A 17,500-nucleotide genomic window follows, 5' to 3' on the forward strand; every position below is an offset into this window, starting at 1 on the left:
ATTAATGCATGTCGAATATCTCGTAAGCGAAGCAGTTCCCATTCAATCAATCAGAGCAAAGAAAAAGACGATTCCCCTAAATTTTAGGATTGCGAAGAACCCGTCGATAAATGATGGCCGGAACCCTCCTCCATCTGACGACTATTATCAAGAATATCTCTAATGGTATAAATTCTTGGGGTTTCAGTTATAGATTTCCCGAATAAGCTGTAAGAATACATTCAAAAGACATCAATTTCCGGGAACATTCCAGATATGCAACATTTAGGGATATTGGAATTATTAGAAATGACATTATTATTTTTATTATCATTATTATTATTATTATTATTATTATTGTTGTTGTTGTTGTTGTTGTTGTTGTTGTTGTTGTTGTTGTTGTTGTTGTTGTTGTTAATGTTATTGTTATTATTATTATTATTATTATTGTTACTTGCTAAGCTACAACCCTAATTGGAAAAGAGAGATGCTATAAGCCCAAGGACTCCAACAGGGAAAATAGCCCTCTTGAGGAAAGGAAATAAGGAATTAAAGTCCTATGGAATTCTTAAAAAAAAACAGCATTTGAGTCATATTAGACAAGAAAGTCACATTAGAATCTCATGGAATGACTAGACTGTTATTAGACTCGTTTAAAAGACCAAGGAACATTTAAGTACTGCGATATTTATGTGTATATAAGAGTTGTTTGGAAATATTTAGTGAGCATTTAGTCTTATACAATTACTGAAAATATTCCAGCTTTATGGGAATACTGATAGCTATGCAAGTCACATGGAAAAAAACTGAGGGCCATTCAAGACTTATGAAAAGACCAAGGGCCATTCAAATTACATTTAAAGATTGAGAGCTGCTCAAGTCATGAAAAGATCGAGGACCATCCAGGACTCACGAAAAGACAGAGCTATTCAAGTAACATAAATAATGAGAAGATTGAGAGCCATTAAAGTCACATGAAACATAAAAAGACCGAGATTCGTTCAAGTCACATGAAAAAAAATGAGTCAAGTCACATGAAACATCTAGAGATTTAGGGTTATCGAGGTTACACGAAAAGACTGAGAGCTATTAAAGTCACATGAATAATGAAAAGATTGAGGGGCATTCAAGTCACACGAGAAGACCGAAGATAATTCAAGACACATGAAAAGACTGGAAGGCCTTTAAGTCACATGAAACGATTGAGGGGCTTCCAAGTCGTATGAAAAGACTGAGATCCATTGAAGTCACAAGAAAAAATTTGGGAAATTAAAGTCACATGAAAAGACAAGGGCCGTTCAAGTCACACGAACAGACTGAGATCCTTTCAAGTAACATGAAACTTGAAAAATTGAGGGCACTTCAAAGTCGCATGAAAAGAATGGGAGCTATTCAAGTCACATGAAATATGTAAAGGTTGAGGGTTATCTAAGTTACGCGAAAAATACTGAGAACTATTCAAGTCACAGGAAAAAGTCTGAGGGCTATTCACGTCGCATGAAAAGACTGAGGGAAATTCAAGTCACATGAAACCTGAAAAGATTGAGGGTTATCAAAGTTACACGAAAAGTCTGGGCTATCCAAGTCACATGAAAAGACTGTGGGCTATTCGAGTCCTGTAAAAACATTAAGGGCTATTAAAGTGTCGCACATGAGAAGTGATTGGTATTGAAGGCCCCAGAAAAAAATGAATGGTATCTAAGTTCCTGGAAAAAGTTTTTAAAATCACATGGAACGACTTGAAGGGTATTCCAGTCGCACGAAAGGATTTGTGGATATTCAAGTAATGCGGCAAGACTGAGGTTCATTCAAGCTATTTATAACACAAAGAGACATTTAAGTATAGATGAAATGAAAGTACCTACTTCACGCTTCATAGTCTTCAGTTACGTAGGCCAGGGTCTTCCAACTCTTCTAGTGCCTTGTGGAGCCCAGTTGAAAGTTTAGTGAACTACTCTCTCTTGGGGAGTTCGAAGAGCATGCCCAAACCATCTCCATCTACCCCTCACCATGATCTCATCCAGTGAAATTATTTGGGGGATTAGAATCGTAAGAAAATACCGGTGCCATTGTAGTAATTATTAAAAAATGAATCATTAGAGTCCTAGAAAACAACTAAGGGGTATTTCAGTAATATAAGACATTGAGTAGCATTAGCGCAATGAAATCACAGAGGGAAACTCTAGGTGTACAAAACGATTGAGGGCCTCTTTGTCCTGTTTCTCTCATCTACCTTAGTAGAATAAAAACGATTGAGGGCCTCATTGTCCTGGTTCTCTCATCTACCTTAGTAGAATAAAAACGATTGGGGGCTTCATTGTCCTGTTTCTCTTATCTACCTTAGTAGAATAAATACGACTGAGGGCCTCATTGTCCTGGTTCTCTCATCTACCTTAGTAGAATAAAAACGATTGGGGGCTTCATTGTCCTGTTTCTCTTATCTACCTTAGTAGAATAAATACGACTGAGGGCCTCATTGTCCTGGTTCTCTCATCTACCTTAGTAGAATAAAAACGATTGGGGGCTTCATTGTCCTGTTTCTCTTATCTACCTTAGTAGAATAAATACGACTGAGGGCCTCATTGTGCTGTTTCTCTCATCTACCTTAGTAGAATAAATACGACTGAGGGCCTCATTGTCCTGGTTCTCTCATCTACCTTAGTAGAATAAATATGACTGAGGGCCTCATTGTCCTGTTTCTCTCATCTACCTTAGTAGAATAAATACGACTGAGGGCCTCATTGTCCTGTTTCTCTCATCTACCTTAGTAGAATAAATACGACTGAGGGCCTCATTGTCCTGGTTCTCTCATCTACCTTAGTAGAATAAATACGACTGAGGGCCTCATTGTCCTGGTTCTCTCATCTACCTTAGTAGAATAAATACGACTGAGGGCCTCATTGTCCTGGTTCTCTCATCTACCTTAGTAGAATAAATACGACTGAGGGCCTCATTGTCCTGGTTCTCTCATCTACCTTAGTAGAATAAATACGACTGAGGGCCTCATTGTCCTGGTTCTCTCATCTACCTTAGTAGAATAAATACGACTGAGGGCCTCATTGTCCTGGTTCTCTCATCTACCTTAGTAGAATAAAAACGATTGGGGGCTTCATTGTCCTGTTTCTCTCATCTACCTTAGTAGAATAAATACGACTGAGGGCCTCATTGTCATGTTTCTCTCATCTACCTTAGTAGAATAAAAACGATTGGGGGCTTCATTGTCCTGTTTCTCTTATCTACCTTAGTAGAATAAAAACGATTGAGGGCCTCATTGTCCTGGTTCTCTCATCTACCTTAGTAGAATAAAAACGATTGGGGGCTTCATTGTCCTGTTTCTCTCATCTACCTTAGTAGAATAAATACGACTGAGGGCCTCATTGTCCTGTTTCTCTCATCTACCTTAGTAGAATAAATACGACTGAGGGCCTCATTGTCCTGTTTCTCTCATCTACCTTAGTAGAATAAATACGACTGAGGGCCTCATTGTCCTGTTTCTCTCATCTACCTTAGTAGAATAAATACGACTGAGGGCCTCATTGTCCTGGTTCTCTCATCTACCTTAGTAGAATAAATACGACTGAGGGCCTCATTGTCCTGTTTCTCTCATCTACTTTAGTAGAATAAATACGACTGAGGGCCTCATTGTCATGTTTCTCTCATCTACCTTAGTAGAATAAAAACGATTGGGGGCTTCATTGTCCTGTTTCTCTTATCTACCTTAGTAGAATAAATACGACTGAGGGCCTCATTGTCCTGTTTCTCTCATCTACTTTAGTAGAATAAATACGACTGAGGGCCTCATTGTCCTGGTTCTCTCATCTACCTTAGTAGAATAAAAACGATTGGGGGCTTCATTGTCCTGTTTCTCTTATCTACCTTAGTAGAATAAATACGACTGAGGGCCTCATTGTCCTGTTTCTCTCATCTACTTTAGTAGAATAAATACGACTGAGGGCCTCATTGTCCTGGTTCTCTCATCTACCTTAGTAGAATAAAAACGATTGGGGGCTTCATTGTCCTGTTTCTCTTATCTACCTTAGTAGAATAAATACGACTGAGGGCCTCATTGTCCTGTTTCTCTCATCTACTTTAGTAGAATAAATACGACTGAGGGCCTCATTGTCCTGGTTCTCTCATCTACCTTAGTAGAATAAAAACGATTGGGGGCTTCATTGTCCTGTTTCTCTTATCTACCTTAGTAGAATAAATACGACTGAGGGCCTCATTGTCCTGTTTCTCTCGTCTACCTTAGTAGAATAAAAACGATTGAGGGCCTCATTGTCATGTTTCTCTCATCTACCTTAGTAGAATAAAAACGACTGAGGGCCTCATTGTCCTGTTTCTTTCATCTACCTTAGTAGAATAAAAACGATTGAGGGCCTCTTTGTCCTGTTTCTCTCATCTACCTTAGTAGAATAAAAACGATTGAGGGCCTCATTGTCCTGTTTCTCTCGTCTACCTTAGTAGAATAAAAACGATTGAGGGCCTCATTGTCCTGTTTCTTTCATCTACCTTAGTAGAATAAAAACGACTGAGGGCCTCTTTGTCCTGTTTCTCTCATCTACCTTAGTAGAATAAAAACGATTGAGGGCCTCATTGTCCTGTTTCTCTCGTCTACCTTAGTAGAATAAAAACGACTGAGGGCCTCTTTGTCCTGTTTCTCTCGTCTACCTTAGTAGAATAAAAACGATTGAGGGCCTCATTGTCCTGTTTCTTTCATCTACCTTAGTAGAATAAAAACGACTGAGGGCCTCTTTGTCCTGTTTCTCTCATCTACCTTAGTAGAATAAAAACGATTGAGGGCCTCATTGTCCTGTTTCTCTCGTCTACCTTAGTAGAATAAAAACGACTGAGGGCCTCTTTGTCCTGTTTCTCTCGTCTACCTTAGTAGAATAAAAACGATTGAGGGCCTCATTGTCCTGTTTCTTTCATCTACCTTAGTAGAATAAAAACGACTGAGGGCCTCTTTGTCCTGTTTCTCTCATCTACCTTAGTAGAATAAAAACGATTGAGGGCCTCATTGTCCTGTTTCTCTCGTCTACCTTAGTAGAATAAAAACGATTGAGGGCCTCATTGTCCTGTTTCTCTCATCTACCTTAGTAGAATAAAAACGACTGAGGGCCTCTTTGTCCTGTTTCTCTCATCTACCTTAGTAGAATAAAAACGATTGAGGGCCTCATTGTCCTGTTTCTCTCGTCTACCTTAGTAGAATAAAAACGATTGAGGGCCTCATTGTCCTGTTTCTTTCGTCTACCTTAGTAGAATAAAAACGACTGAGGGCCTCTTTGTCCTGTTTCTCTCATCTACCTTAGTAGAATAAAAACGATTGAGGGCCTCATTGTCCTGTTTCTCTCGTCTACCTTAGTAGAATAAAAACGACTGAGGGCCTCTTTGTCCTGTTTCTCTCATCTACCTTAGTAGAATAAAAACGATTGAGGGCCTCATTGTCCTGTTTCTCTCGTCTACCTTAGTAGAATAAAAACGATTGAGGGCCTCATTGTCCTGTTTCTCTCGTCTACCTTAGTAGAATAAAAACGATTGAGGGCCTCATTGTCCTGTTTCTCTCATCTACCTTAGTAGAATAAAAACGATTGAGGGCCTCATTGTCCTGTTTCTCTCGTCTACCTTAGTAGAATAAAAACGATTGAGGGCCTCATTGTCCTGTTTCTCTCGTCTACCTTAGTAGAATAAAAACGATTGAGGGCCTCATTGTCCTGTTTCTTTCATCTACCTTAGTAGAATAAAAACGACTGAGGGCCTCTTTGTCCTGTTTCTCTCATCTACCTTAGTAGAATAAAAACGATTGAGGGCCTCATTGTCCTGTTTCTCTCGTCTACCTTAGTAGAATAAAAACGATTGAGGGCCTCATTGTCCTGTTTCTTTCATCTACCTTAGTAGAATAAAAACGATTGAGGGCCTCATTGTCCTGTTTCTCTCGTCTACCTTAGTAGAATAAAAACGATTGAGGGCCTCATTGTCCTGTTTCTCTCGTCTACCTTAGTAGAATAAAAACGATTGAGGGCCTCATTGTCCTGTTTCTCTCGTCTACCTTAGTAGAATAAAAACGATTGAGGGCCTCATTGTCCTGTTTCTTTCATCTACCTTAGTAGAATAAAAACGATTGAGGGCCTCATTGTCCTGTTTCTCTCGTCTACCTTAGTAGAATAAAAACGATTGAGGGCCTCATTGTCCTGTTTCTCTCGTCTACCTTAGTAGAATAAAAACGATTGAGGGCCTCATTGTCCTGTTTCTTTCATCTACCTTAGTAGAATAAAAACGATTGAGGGCCTCATTGTCCTGTTTCTCTCATCTAACTTAGTAGAATAAATACGACTGAGGGCCTCATTGTCCTGTTTCTCTCATCTACCTTAGTAGAATAAAAACGATTGAGGGCCTCATTGTCCTGTTTCTCTCCTCTACCTTAGTAGAATAAAAACGATTGAGGGCCTCAGTGTCCTGTTTCTCTCATCTACCTTAGTAGAATAAAAACGATTGAGGGCCTCATTGTCCTGTTTCTCTCCTCTACCTTAGTAGAATAAAAACGATTGAGGGCCTCATTGTCCTGTTTCTCTCATCTACCTTAGTAGAATAAATACGACTGAGGGCCTCCTTGTCCTGTTTCTCTCATCTACCTTAGTAGAATAAAAACGATTGAGGGCCTCATTGTCCTGTTTCTCTCCTCTACCTTAGTAGAATAAAAACGATTGAGGGCCTCATTGTCCTGGTTCTCTCATCTACCTTAGTAGAATAAATACGACTGAGGGCCTCATTGTCCTGTTTCTCTCATCTACCTTAGTAGAATAAAAACGATTGGGGGCTTCATTGTCCTGTTTCTCTCATCTACCTTAGTAGAATAAATACGACTGAGGGCCTCATTGTCCTGTTTCTCTCATCTACCTTAGTAGAATAAAAACGATTGAGGGCCTCATTGTCCTGTTTCTCTCGTCTACCTTAGTAGAATAAATACGACTGAGGGCCTCATTGTCCTGTTTCTCTCATCTACCTTAGTAGAATAAAAACGATTGGGGGCTTCATTGTCCTGTTTCTCTCATCTACCTTAGTAGAATAAATACGACTGAGGGCCTCATTGTCCTGTTTCTCTCATCTACCTTAGTAGAATAAATACGACTGAGGGCCTCATTGTCCTGTTTCTCTCATCTACCTTAGTAGAATAAATACGATTGAGGGCCTCATTGTCCTGTTTCTCTCATCTACCTTAGTAGAATAAATACGACTGAGGGCCTCATTGTCCTGTTTCTCTCATCTACCTTAGTAGAATAAAAACGATTGGGGGCTTCATTGTCCTGTTTCTCTCATCTACCTTAGTAGAATAAATACGACTGAGGGCCTCATTGTCCTGTTTCTCTCATCTACCTTAGTAGAATAAAAACGATTGAGGGCCTCATTGTCCTGTTTCTCTCATCTACCTTAGTAGAATAAATACGACTGAGGGCCTCATTGTCCTGTTTCTCTCATCTACCTTAGTAGAATAAAAACGATTGGGGGCTTCATTGTCCTGTTTCTCTCATCTACCTTAGTAGAATAAAAACGATTGAGGGCCTCATTGTCCTGGTTCTCTCATCTACCTTAGTAGAATAAATACGACTGAGGGCCTCATTGTCCTGTTTCTCTCATCTACCTTAGTAGAATAAATACGACTGAGGGCCTCATTGTCCTGTTTCTCTCATCTACCTTAGTAGAATAAATACGATTGAGGGCCTCATTGTCCTGTTTCTCTCATCTACCTTAGTAGAATAAATACGACTGAGGGCCTCATTGTCCTGTTTCTCTCATCTACCTTAGTAGAATAAAAACGATTGGGGGCTTCATTGTCCTGTTTCTCTCATCTACCTTAGTAGAATAAATACGACTGAGGGCCTCATTGTCCTGTTTCTCTCATCTACCTTAGTAGAATAAAAACGATTGAGGGCCTCATTGTCCTGTTTCTCTCATCTACCTTAGTAGAATAAATACGACTGAGGGCCTCATTGTCCTGTTTCTCTCATCTACCTTAGTAGAATAAAAACGATTGGGGGCTTCATTGTCCTGTTTCTCTCATCTACCTTAGTAGAATAAAAACGATTGAGGGCCTCATTGTCCTGGTTCTCTCATCTACCTTAGTAGAATAAATACGACTGAGGGCCTCATTGTCCTGTTTCTCTCATCTACCTTAGTAGAATAAAAACGATTGAGGGCCTCATTGTCCAGTTTCTCTCATCTACCTTAGTAGAATAAAAACGACTGAGGGCCTCATTGTCCTGGTTCTCTCATCTACCTTAGTAGAATAAATACGACTGAGGGCCTCATTGTCCTGTTTCTCTCATCTACCTTAGTAGAATAAAAACGATTGAGGGCCTCATTGTCCTGTTTCTCTCATCTACCTTAGTAGAATAAAAACGATTGGGGGCTTCATTGTCCTGTTTCTCTCATCTACCTTAGTAGAATAAATACGACTGAGGGCCTCATTGTCCTGTTTCTCTCATCTACCTTAGTAGAATAAATACGACTGAGGGCCTCATTGTCCTGTTTCTCTCATCTACCTTAGTAGAATAAATACGACTGAGGGCCTCATTGTCCTGGTTCTCTCATCTACCTTAGTAGAATAAAAACGACTGAGGGCCTCATTGTCCTGTTTCTCTCATCTACCTTAGTAGAATAAATACGACTGAGGGCCTCATTGTCCTGTTTCTCTCATCTACCTTAGTAGAATAAATACGACTTAGGGCCTCATTGTCCTGTTCTCTCATCTACCTTAGTAGAATAAATACGACTGAGGGCCTCATTGTCCTGTTTCTCTCATCTACCTTAGTAGAATAAAAACGATTGAGGGCCTCATTGTCCAGTTTCTCTCATCTACCTTAGTAGAATAAAAACGATTGAGGGCCTCATTGTCCTGGTTCTCTCATCTACCTTAGTAGAATAAATACGACTGAGGGCCTCATTGTCCTGTTTCTCTCATCTACCTTAGTAGAATAAAAACGACTGGGGGCTTCATTGTCCTGTTTCTCTCATCTACCTTAGTAGAATAAAAACGATTGAGGGCCTCATTGTCCTGGTTCTCTCATCTACCTTAGTAGAATAAAAACGATTGAGGGCCTCATTGTCCAGTTTCTCTCATCTACCTTAGTAGAATAAAAACGATTGAGGGCCTCATTGTCCTGGTTCTCTCATCTACCTTAGTAGAATAAATACGACTGAGGGCCTCATTGTCCTGTTTCTCTCATCTACCTTAGTAGAATAAAAACGATTGAGGGCCTCATTGTCCAGTTTCTCTCATCTACCTTAGTAGAATAAAAACGACTGAGGGCCTCATTGTCCTGGTTCTCTCATCTACCTTAGTAGAATAAATACGACTGAGGGCCTCATTGTCCTGTTTCTCTCATCTACCTTAGTAGAATAAAAACGATTGAGGGCCTCATTGTCCTGTTTCTCTCATCTACCTTAGTAGAATAAATACGACTGAGGGCCTCATTGTCCTGTTTCTCTCATCTACCTTAGTAGAATAAAAACGATTGAGGGCCTCATTGTCCTGTTTCTCTCATCTACCTTAGTAGAATAAATACGACTGAGGGCCTCATTGTCCTGTTTCTCTCATCTACCTTAGTAGAATAAAAACGATTGAGGGCCTCATTGTCCTGTTTCTCTCATCTACCTTAGTAGAATAAATATGACTGAGGGCCTCATTGTCCTGTTTCTCTCATCTACCTTAGTAGAATAAAAACGATTGAGGGCCTCATTGTCCTGTTTCTCTCATCTACCTTAGTAGAATAAATACGACTGAGGGCCTCATTGTCCTGTTTCTCTCATCTACCTTAGTAGAATAAAAACGATTGAGGGCCTCATTGTCCTGTTTCTCTCATCTACCTTAGTAGAATAAATACGACTGAGGGCCTCATTGTCCTGTTTCTCTCATCTACCTTAGTAGAATAAATACGACTGAGGGCCTCGTTGTCCTGTTTCTCTCATCTACCTTAGTAGAATAAAAACGACTGAGGGCCTCATTGTCCTGTTTCTCTCATCTACCTTAGTAGAATAAAAACGATTGAGGGCCTCATTGTCCTGGTTCTCTCATCTACCTTAGTAGAATAAAAACGACTGGGGGCTTCATTGTCCTGTTTCTCTCATCTACCTTAGTAGAATAAAAACGATTGAGGGCCTCATTGTCCTGGTTCTCTCATCTACCTTAGTAGAATAAATACGACTGAGGGCCTCATTGCCCAGTTTCTCTCATCTACCTTAGTAGAATAAAAACGACTGAGGGCCTCATTGTCCTGGTTCTCTCATCTACCTTAGTAGAATAAATACGACTGAGGGCCTCATTGTCCTGTTTCTCTCATCTACCTTAGTAGAATAAAAACGATTGAGGGCCTCATTGTCCTGTTTCTCTCATCTACCTTAGTAGAATAAATACGACTGAGGGCCTCATTGTCCTGTTTCTCTCATCTACCTTAGTAGAATAAAAACGATTGAGGGCCTCATTGTCCTGTTTCTCTCATCTACCTTAGTAGAATAAATACGACTGAGGGCCTCATTGTCCTGTTTCTCTCATCTACCTTAGTAGAATAAAAACGACTGAGGGCCTCATTGTCCTGGTTCTCTCATCTACCTTAGTAGAATAAAAACGACTGAGGGCCTCATTGTCCTGGTTCTCTCATCTACCTTAGTAGAATAAATACGACTGAGGGCCTCATTGTCCTGTTTCTCTCATCTACCTTAGTAGAATAAAAACGATTGGGGGCTTCATTGTCCTGTTTCTCTCATCTACCTTAGTAGAATAAAAACGATTGAGGGCCTCATTGTCCTGTTTCTCTCATCTACCTTAGTAGAATAAAAACGATTGAGGGCCTCATTGTCCTGTTTCTCTCATCTACCTTAGTAGAATAAAAACGATTGAGGGCCTCATTGTCCAGTTTCTCTCATCTACCTTAGTAGAATAAAAACGATTGAGGGCCTCATTGTCCTGGTTCTCTCATCTACCTTAGTAGAATAAATACGACTGAGGGCCTCATTGTCCTGTTTCTCTCATCTACCTTAGTAGAATAAAAACGATTGAGGGCCTCATTGTCCTGTTTCTCTCATCTACCTTAGTAGAATAAATACGACTGAGGGCCTCATTGTCCTGTTTCTCTCATCTACCTTAGTAGAATAAAAACGATTGAGGGCCTCATTGTCCTGTTTCTCTCATCTACCTTAGTAGAATAAATACGACTGAGGGCCTCATTGTCCTGTTTCTCTCATCTACCTTAGTAGAATAAATACGACTGAGGGCCTCGTTGTCCTGTTTCTCTCATCTACCTTAGTAGAATAAAAACGATTGAGGGCCTCATTGTCCTGTTTCTCTCATCTACCTTAGTAGAATAAAAACGATTGAGGGCCTCATTGTCCTGTTTCTCTCATCTACCTTAGTAGAATAAATACGACTGAGGGCCTCATTGTCCTGTTTCTCTCATCTACCTTAGTAGAATAAAAACGATTGAGGGCCTCATTGTCCTGTTTCTCTCATCTACCTTAGTAGAATAAATACGACTGAGGGCCTCATTGTCCCGTTTCTCTCATCTACCTTAGTAGAATAAATACGACTGAGGGCCTCATTGTCCTGTTTCTCTCATCTACCTTAGTAGAATAAAAACGATTGAGGGCCTCATTGTCCTGTTTCTCTCATCTACCTTAGTAGAATAAATACGACTGAGGGCCTCATTGTCCTGTTTCTCTCATCTACCTTAGTAGAATAAAAACGATTGAGGGCCTCATTGTCCTGTTTCTCTCATCTACCTTAGTAGAATAAATATGACTGAGGGCCTCATTGTCCTGTTTCTCTCATCTACCTTAGTAGAATAAAAACGATTGGGGGCTTCATTGTCCTGTTTCTCTCATCTACCTTAGTAGAATAAAAACGATTGAGGGCCTCATTGTCCTGTTTCTCTCATCTACCTTAGTAGAATAAAAACGATTGAGGGCCTCATTGTCCAGTTTCTCTCATCTACCTTAGTAGAATAAAAACGATTGAGGGCCTCATTGTCCTGGTTCTCTCATCTACCTTAGTAGAATAAATACGACTGAGGGCCTCATTGTCCTGTTTCTCTCATCTACCTTAGTAGAATAAAAACGATTGAGGGCCTCATTGTCCTGTTTCTCTCATCTACCTTAGTAGAATAAATACGACTGAGGGCCTCATTGTCCTGTTTCTCTCATCTACCTTAGTAGAATAAAAACGATTGAGGGCCTCATTGTCCTGTTTCTCTCATCTACCTTAGTAGAATAAATACGACTGAGGGCCTCATTGTCCTGTTTCTCTCATCTACCTTAGTAGAATAAATACGACTGAGGGCCTCGTTGTCCTGTTTCTCTCATCTACCTTAGTAGAATAAAAACGACTGAGGGCCTCATTGTCCTGTTTCTCTCATCTACCTTAGTAGAATAAATACGACTGAGGGCCTCGTTGTCCTGTTTCTCTCATCTACCTTAGTAGAATAAAAACGACTGAGGGCCTCATTGTCCTGTTTCTCTCATCTACCTTAGTAGAATAAATACGACTGAGGGCCTCTTTGTCCTGTTTCTCTCATCTACCTTAGTGGAATAAAAACGACTGAGGGCCTCATTGTCCTGTTTCTCTCATCTACCTTAGTAGAATTATAGTCTGAAAGTTGTCATATTTTATCTCTGAAACCGGAGAATCTTAATTGGTAGTTATCAGTTTATTCCTTGTTCATACAGTATAATGTAAAGGAAACGAAATATTTACGCTTAAATTATACAAATATTGCATCGATTCATTAGATTAGTCGCTTATTTTTTAAATATATAGACTCAGTTCTTTATATATTAGAAAGGAATTTCATTATTTATTTCCAATTCCGCAATTTATTAATGAAATTGTAAAATGACATGGCTTGTTTTCGTGATTTTCCAAGTCATATTTTTTAAAAGTATATTTGTCCCTGTCATATCGTCTCAAGTGTATTATCATATTCATTTAAAACTCATATTATGATTGACAAGAAAGCTAGGCATGTATGGTAGTTATTGGAATAGATGATATAAGCATACTTTATATTCACATTATATGCAAGGAGTTAAATGGGAACGATTTATGCTATGCAATACAACGTTTAATATAATTAATAATTATCAAATACAAGTATAAAAACCAACTTTCCTGTTGATTGTATAACTGTGACCTCGAATCACAATCTCCACTTGGTGTTTACGGCTTTGCAATTTAACTTTTCAAATTTAGACGGATCAAACAACCTTTCGCCGACATGCAGTATTTGCCCGAAAGTTCATTCCCAACGTTCTGTGAGTATTACCTTCCATTACATTAGAATTCTTTAATGAAACAACACTTTACCAAAATTGGGTCGGCTCAGTTTTGACCTGGATGCAATTAGTAGTACCTTGCGGTTTGGCTAACGTTCGCAGGACCTCAAAAAACGTTTTTGCTTTAGGTAATATCAATGTTTATAATTAAATTGCTTAAAGAGAGGACAGCATTTATAACTGGAAAAACTAAAGAAAATAATTACTTTTTTTTTATTTAATTTTAAACTATGAAAACCTTTTCTTGTATTACTGATATTTATTTTTGAGAGGTTTGTATTGTTAATTTTTATACATTTTTAGTTGTTATAAAATTCAATACATGAATCAGTGATGAGTAAGCCTATATTATATTGAACGTGCTAATCTTTGTATTTTCCTTGTTTTTATAATTAGGATTCAGTCCTTTAAGGGTCATCTCCGTGGGCTCCTAATTGCCACGTGTGTGTGTGTATACACACACACACACACATATATATATATATATATATATATATATATATATATATATATTATATATATATATATATATCATATATTATAAATATATATATATATATATATATATATATATATTATATTATATATATATATATATATATATATATATATATATATATATATATATATATTATATATTATAAATAAATATATATATATATATATATATTATATATATATTATATATTATAAATAAATATATATATATATATATTATATATATTATATATTATAAATAAATATATATATATATATATATATATATATATATATATATATAATAAATTTCTTGTTTATAAATATGAATAGGCTATATTTGTAGGTGTGTATTTGTGTAGATGTGTAATCTTGCATGATAGTCTCATTATAAATGTGTAAGTAGGACGCAAGCTTAATCGAAACGGGCAAAAAATTAGCACAATCATGAATGTAATTTTCACAAGATCAAACTAATTCAAACTGATATCAAGCGTTTAATAGTATTATGTAATGATAGACTAATTTAAACTATTACATGCATTAAAGTCATCTGGATTGTAATTATATTTATGTTGACAGTAATTGACAGTAGATTCTATTTGTAGGAAACGAAAGAAAGACGCGATAATTCTTTATTTTAAATATTCTGAAATTTCCAATCTTCTAATTTATTTCCTTTTTCAAAAGACCAGAAGTATAGGGTGTCATTTGCCAATTTGAAATGCAGATTGTTCCATGATTGCTTACTTACTACCTTCTTCTTACTTATGGTCTTATTAAAGATTTATCATTAAATTTTTTATTTTCTATGCTTCAGAATTGTTTCAAAAGTCATATTAGGTCTTTTAGTATATTCTCGAACTCACTAGAATATTATTATATTCAATATTAAGGAGTATATGCTGTAAAATTTTGAATGATGATACAATTTTTGCTCAAAATTTTGAATAATAAATAGTGATTTGTATTTACATTGCATCAGAATTGTTTCAAGTCTTATTAACTCTCTCAGTATATTCTTGACCACACTAGTGCATTGCTGCGTTTAATAATATAGACTGTATGTAGTAAAGTTTGAACGAAGTTTATATTTTCGCTTAAGATTGGAAATAGTAATAAGTCTTTTTTTAACTACATAGATATGTTTTAAGACAGGAATTCCTACTCTACTGTATATCCAGCTTCTCATGAAGATCTTACAAAAGTAAAGATTATGGAAGAAATAACTCAAATAATTCATGATCAAAATAAAACTAAATAGCCAAGGTATGGTCTAAAAAAAGACGTCACTTTAGATGATATCCTTCTATTTTCTACTATTCATTTCAGATTTTATTTAAGATGGTAACACCTTTTCTGTCCGTAATGTTATATTTATTGCATTTCAGAAAGTAACTTCTTTAATTGACTCTTTTGAGTCTGCAATCAAAGAGCAGTCAAAACAGTCTTGTTGAAGTGAAAATAATGTAAATTAGATGACTCGTCAGCTGGGAATTAGTATTATGCCACAACGTTATCCTAAAAACGAAAAATAAAAACCCATCGTGTAAATCCCAGGAATAAATCAATAATGGGATATTCAAATCAGCAACGCTTACGGTGGCCCGGGAAGGCTAACCATAAAACCCTCTCTTTATGGGACCTGGGACGTGTTGAAGTATTATCCAATTTGGGATATACGAGACAATTTAGGATGGCTGACCATAACCCCTGTTTCATGGGAATTGGCTTGGATGTGAAAATACATACACACTCACAGACCTCTCTCTCTCTCTCTCTCTCTCTCTCTCTCTCTCTCTCTCTCTCTCTCTCTCTCTCTCTCTCTCTTTGGGGAAGGGCAGAAACCTCGTTCGTTCCACTAGCAAGTAAATCGGTGGTCGATCCTAAAACTGCTAGGATATGAACGCTATTTGACGGTTATGTTGGAATTCATTTTTACCTCTTTTGACACAACAATTTAATTACGTACCTGGATGCTAGTCGGTTGACCTTGGTCACAACTGGAATAGAGAGAGAAAAAGAGGAAAAAAAAGATTGATAATTTGTCAGTAGTCTATCATTTGTTTAAAAACAGATAAGGATTACTTATTTATAAGATACTCTTATCAATATGTTTTTATATCTCTTTCTTTACCTCGTGAATTATTGCCTACTTTTAATACAGCTCGGTAAATCTTGTAATTTATTGCATTCGTCAAAATCGGATATTTTGCGAACGATGTCTATTCACCCTTGTCTGTTTCTTAGTTTATTTATTTGTTTGCTTATTTGTGAGCAACCTTACACAAAAACTACTGTACCGATTTTGATCAAACTTGGTAATCATGTTGGGTATGACCCAAAGATAAATATATAACATTTTGATAAAATACATCAAAGTACAGCAATAGAACCTACACGCCTATGCCTCGAGGAGGGATGCAGCCTTTACAAGACCTACAGATAAGTGTTAGGCCTTTCCTTCCATGTAGATAAAGACTCCTTAGTGCAGGGGTGGGGAATCCTTTTTTGTATGAAGGCCATCTTGCAATTCCTCAATGCTCCTTAAGGTCGCATAGAATTTTGTTGATTATTTTATCCTCCTAGTAATTTATTAGTAACCTAAAGAAAGAGTGACAGGTTTATAAGAATTTAAAGCATTACAATTTCAAATATTTGAATGAAGTACTTTTTATACAAGTAATCAGTAAATGAATTATATGGAAAACTAAATTCTAAAATATTTCTTTCAAGTTTGGGTAGTTTTCAAACTACCGTAAGTAAATGAATAATATCGAAAGCATGTCATTTTCAAATTACTTTAGTTAAGCAAGTAGGTTCTTTGTATTGAATTGGTAAATAAGATAATATTAATCTTCTGGAAAAGATAGCTTATAAATATCAACAACATAACCTTTTCAAGTATTTTATATTGGCAAGTAGGTACTTTTTAAACAATCACATCTCATAAAATGCAACATCCCAGTAAAAAATTTTATGTTTAAACACACTTAGCTGTTTTCATTGGGAAAAAAAAATCAATTATTTGCTTTCTTTAGATGTTCTATAAATCCCTAGTGTTTAGCCATCATAGCTGGAACACCATCAGTGCATAATTTATTATAATAAGGAAGTAAAATGTAGTCCTCCTTTGTGACATTGCTTATTGAAGTTGTTAAAATGTCTGTTCCTCTTGTCCTTGCGTTAAGGTTACCTAAGGGAAGCTGTTTTTCATACAATCAAAACTCATCAGTGAAAGCACAAATAAAATATCTTTATGCCAAAAATCTCGAACCTGTTGACTCATCTAAAACTAACATAGATCACGGTGAGGAGATGGACAAAACAGGAAATCTCTCGTCCATCATACGTTAAATCACTCACTCACTGCAACTAGCAGTTTTTCCTTATCAGCTACAACAGCTGTTGCAGCTGACAAGGAAAAACTGATAGTTGTATTAAGTTAGGATTCATTGAATTCAAGGAAAATTTGCTTCCATTCTCTAGGAGGTACATCACTGAACACAACTTCCTATTGTGTGTGTGTACATATTTGTATGTGTGTACATACAGTAGAATGATTTCAAACGCACAATATTCAGTGTCAAAGCAGAAATATACTATACATACTGTACACATATCAAAGGCCGTAGAAGGCCGCACTTGATGGTCCAGAAGGCCATATGCGGCCTTAAGGCCGCAGGTTCCCCATCCTTGCCCTAGTGCGATAGAAGAATGTTAG

This window comes from Palaemon carinicauda, chromosome 9 (genome assembly GCF_036898095.1).
Source record: "Palaemon carinicauda isolate YSFRI2023 chromosome 9, ASM3689809v2, whole genome shotgun sequence".
Taxonomy (NCBI): domain Eukaryota; kingdom Metazoa; phylum Arthropoda; class Malacostraca; order Decapoda; family Palaemonidae; genus Palaemon; species Palaemon carinicauda.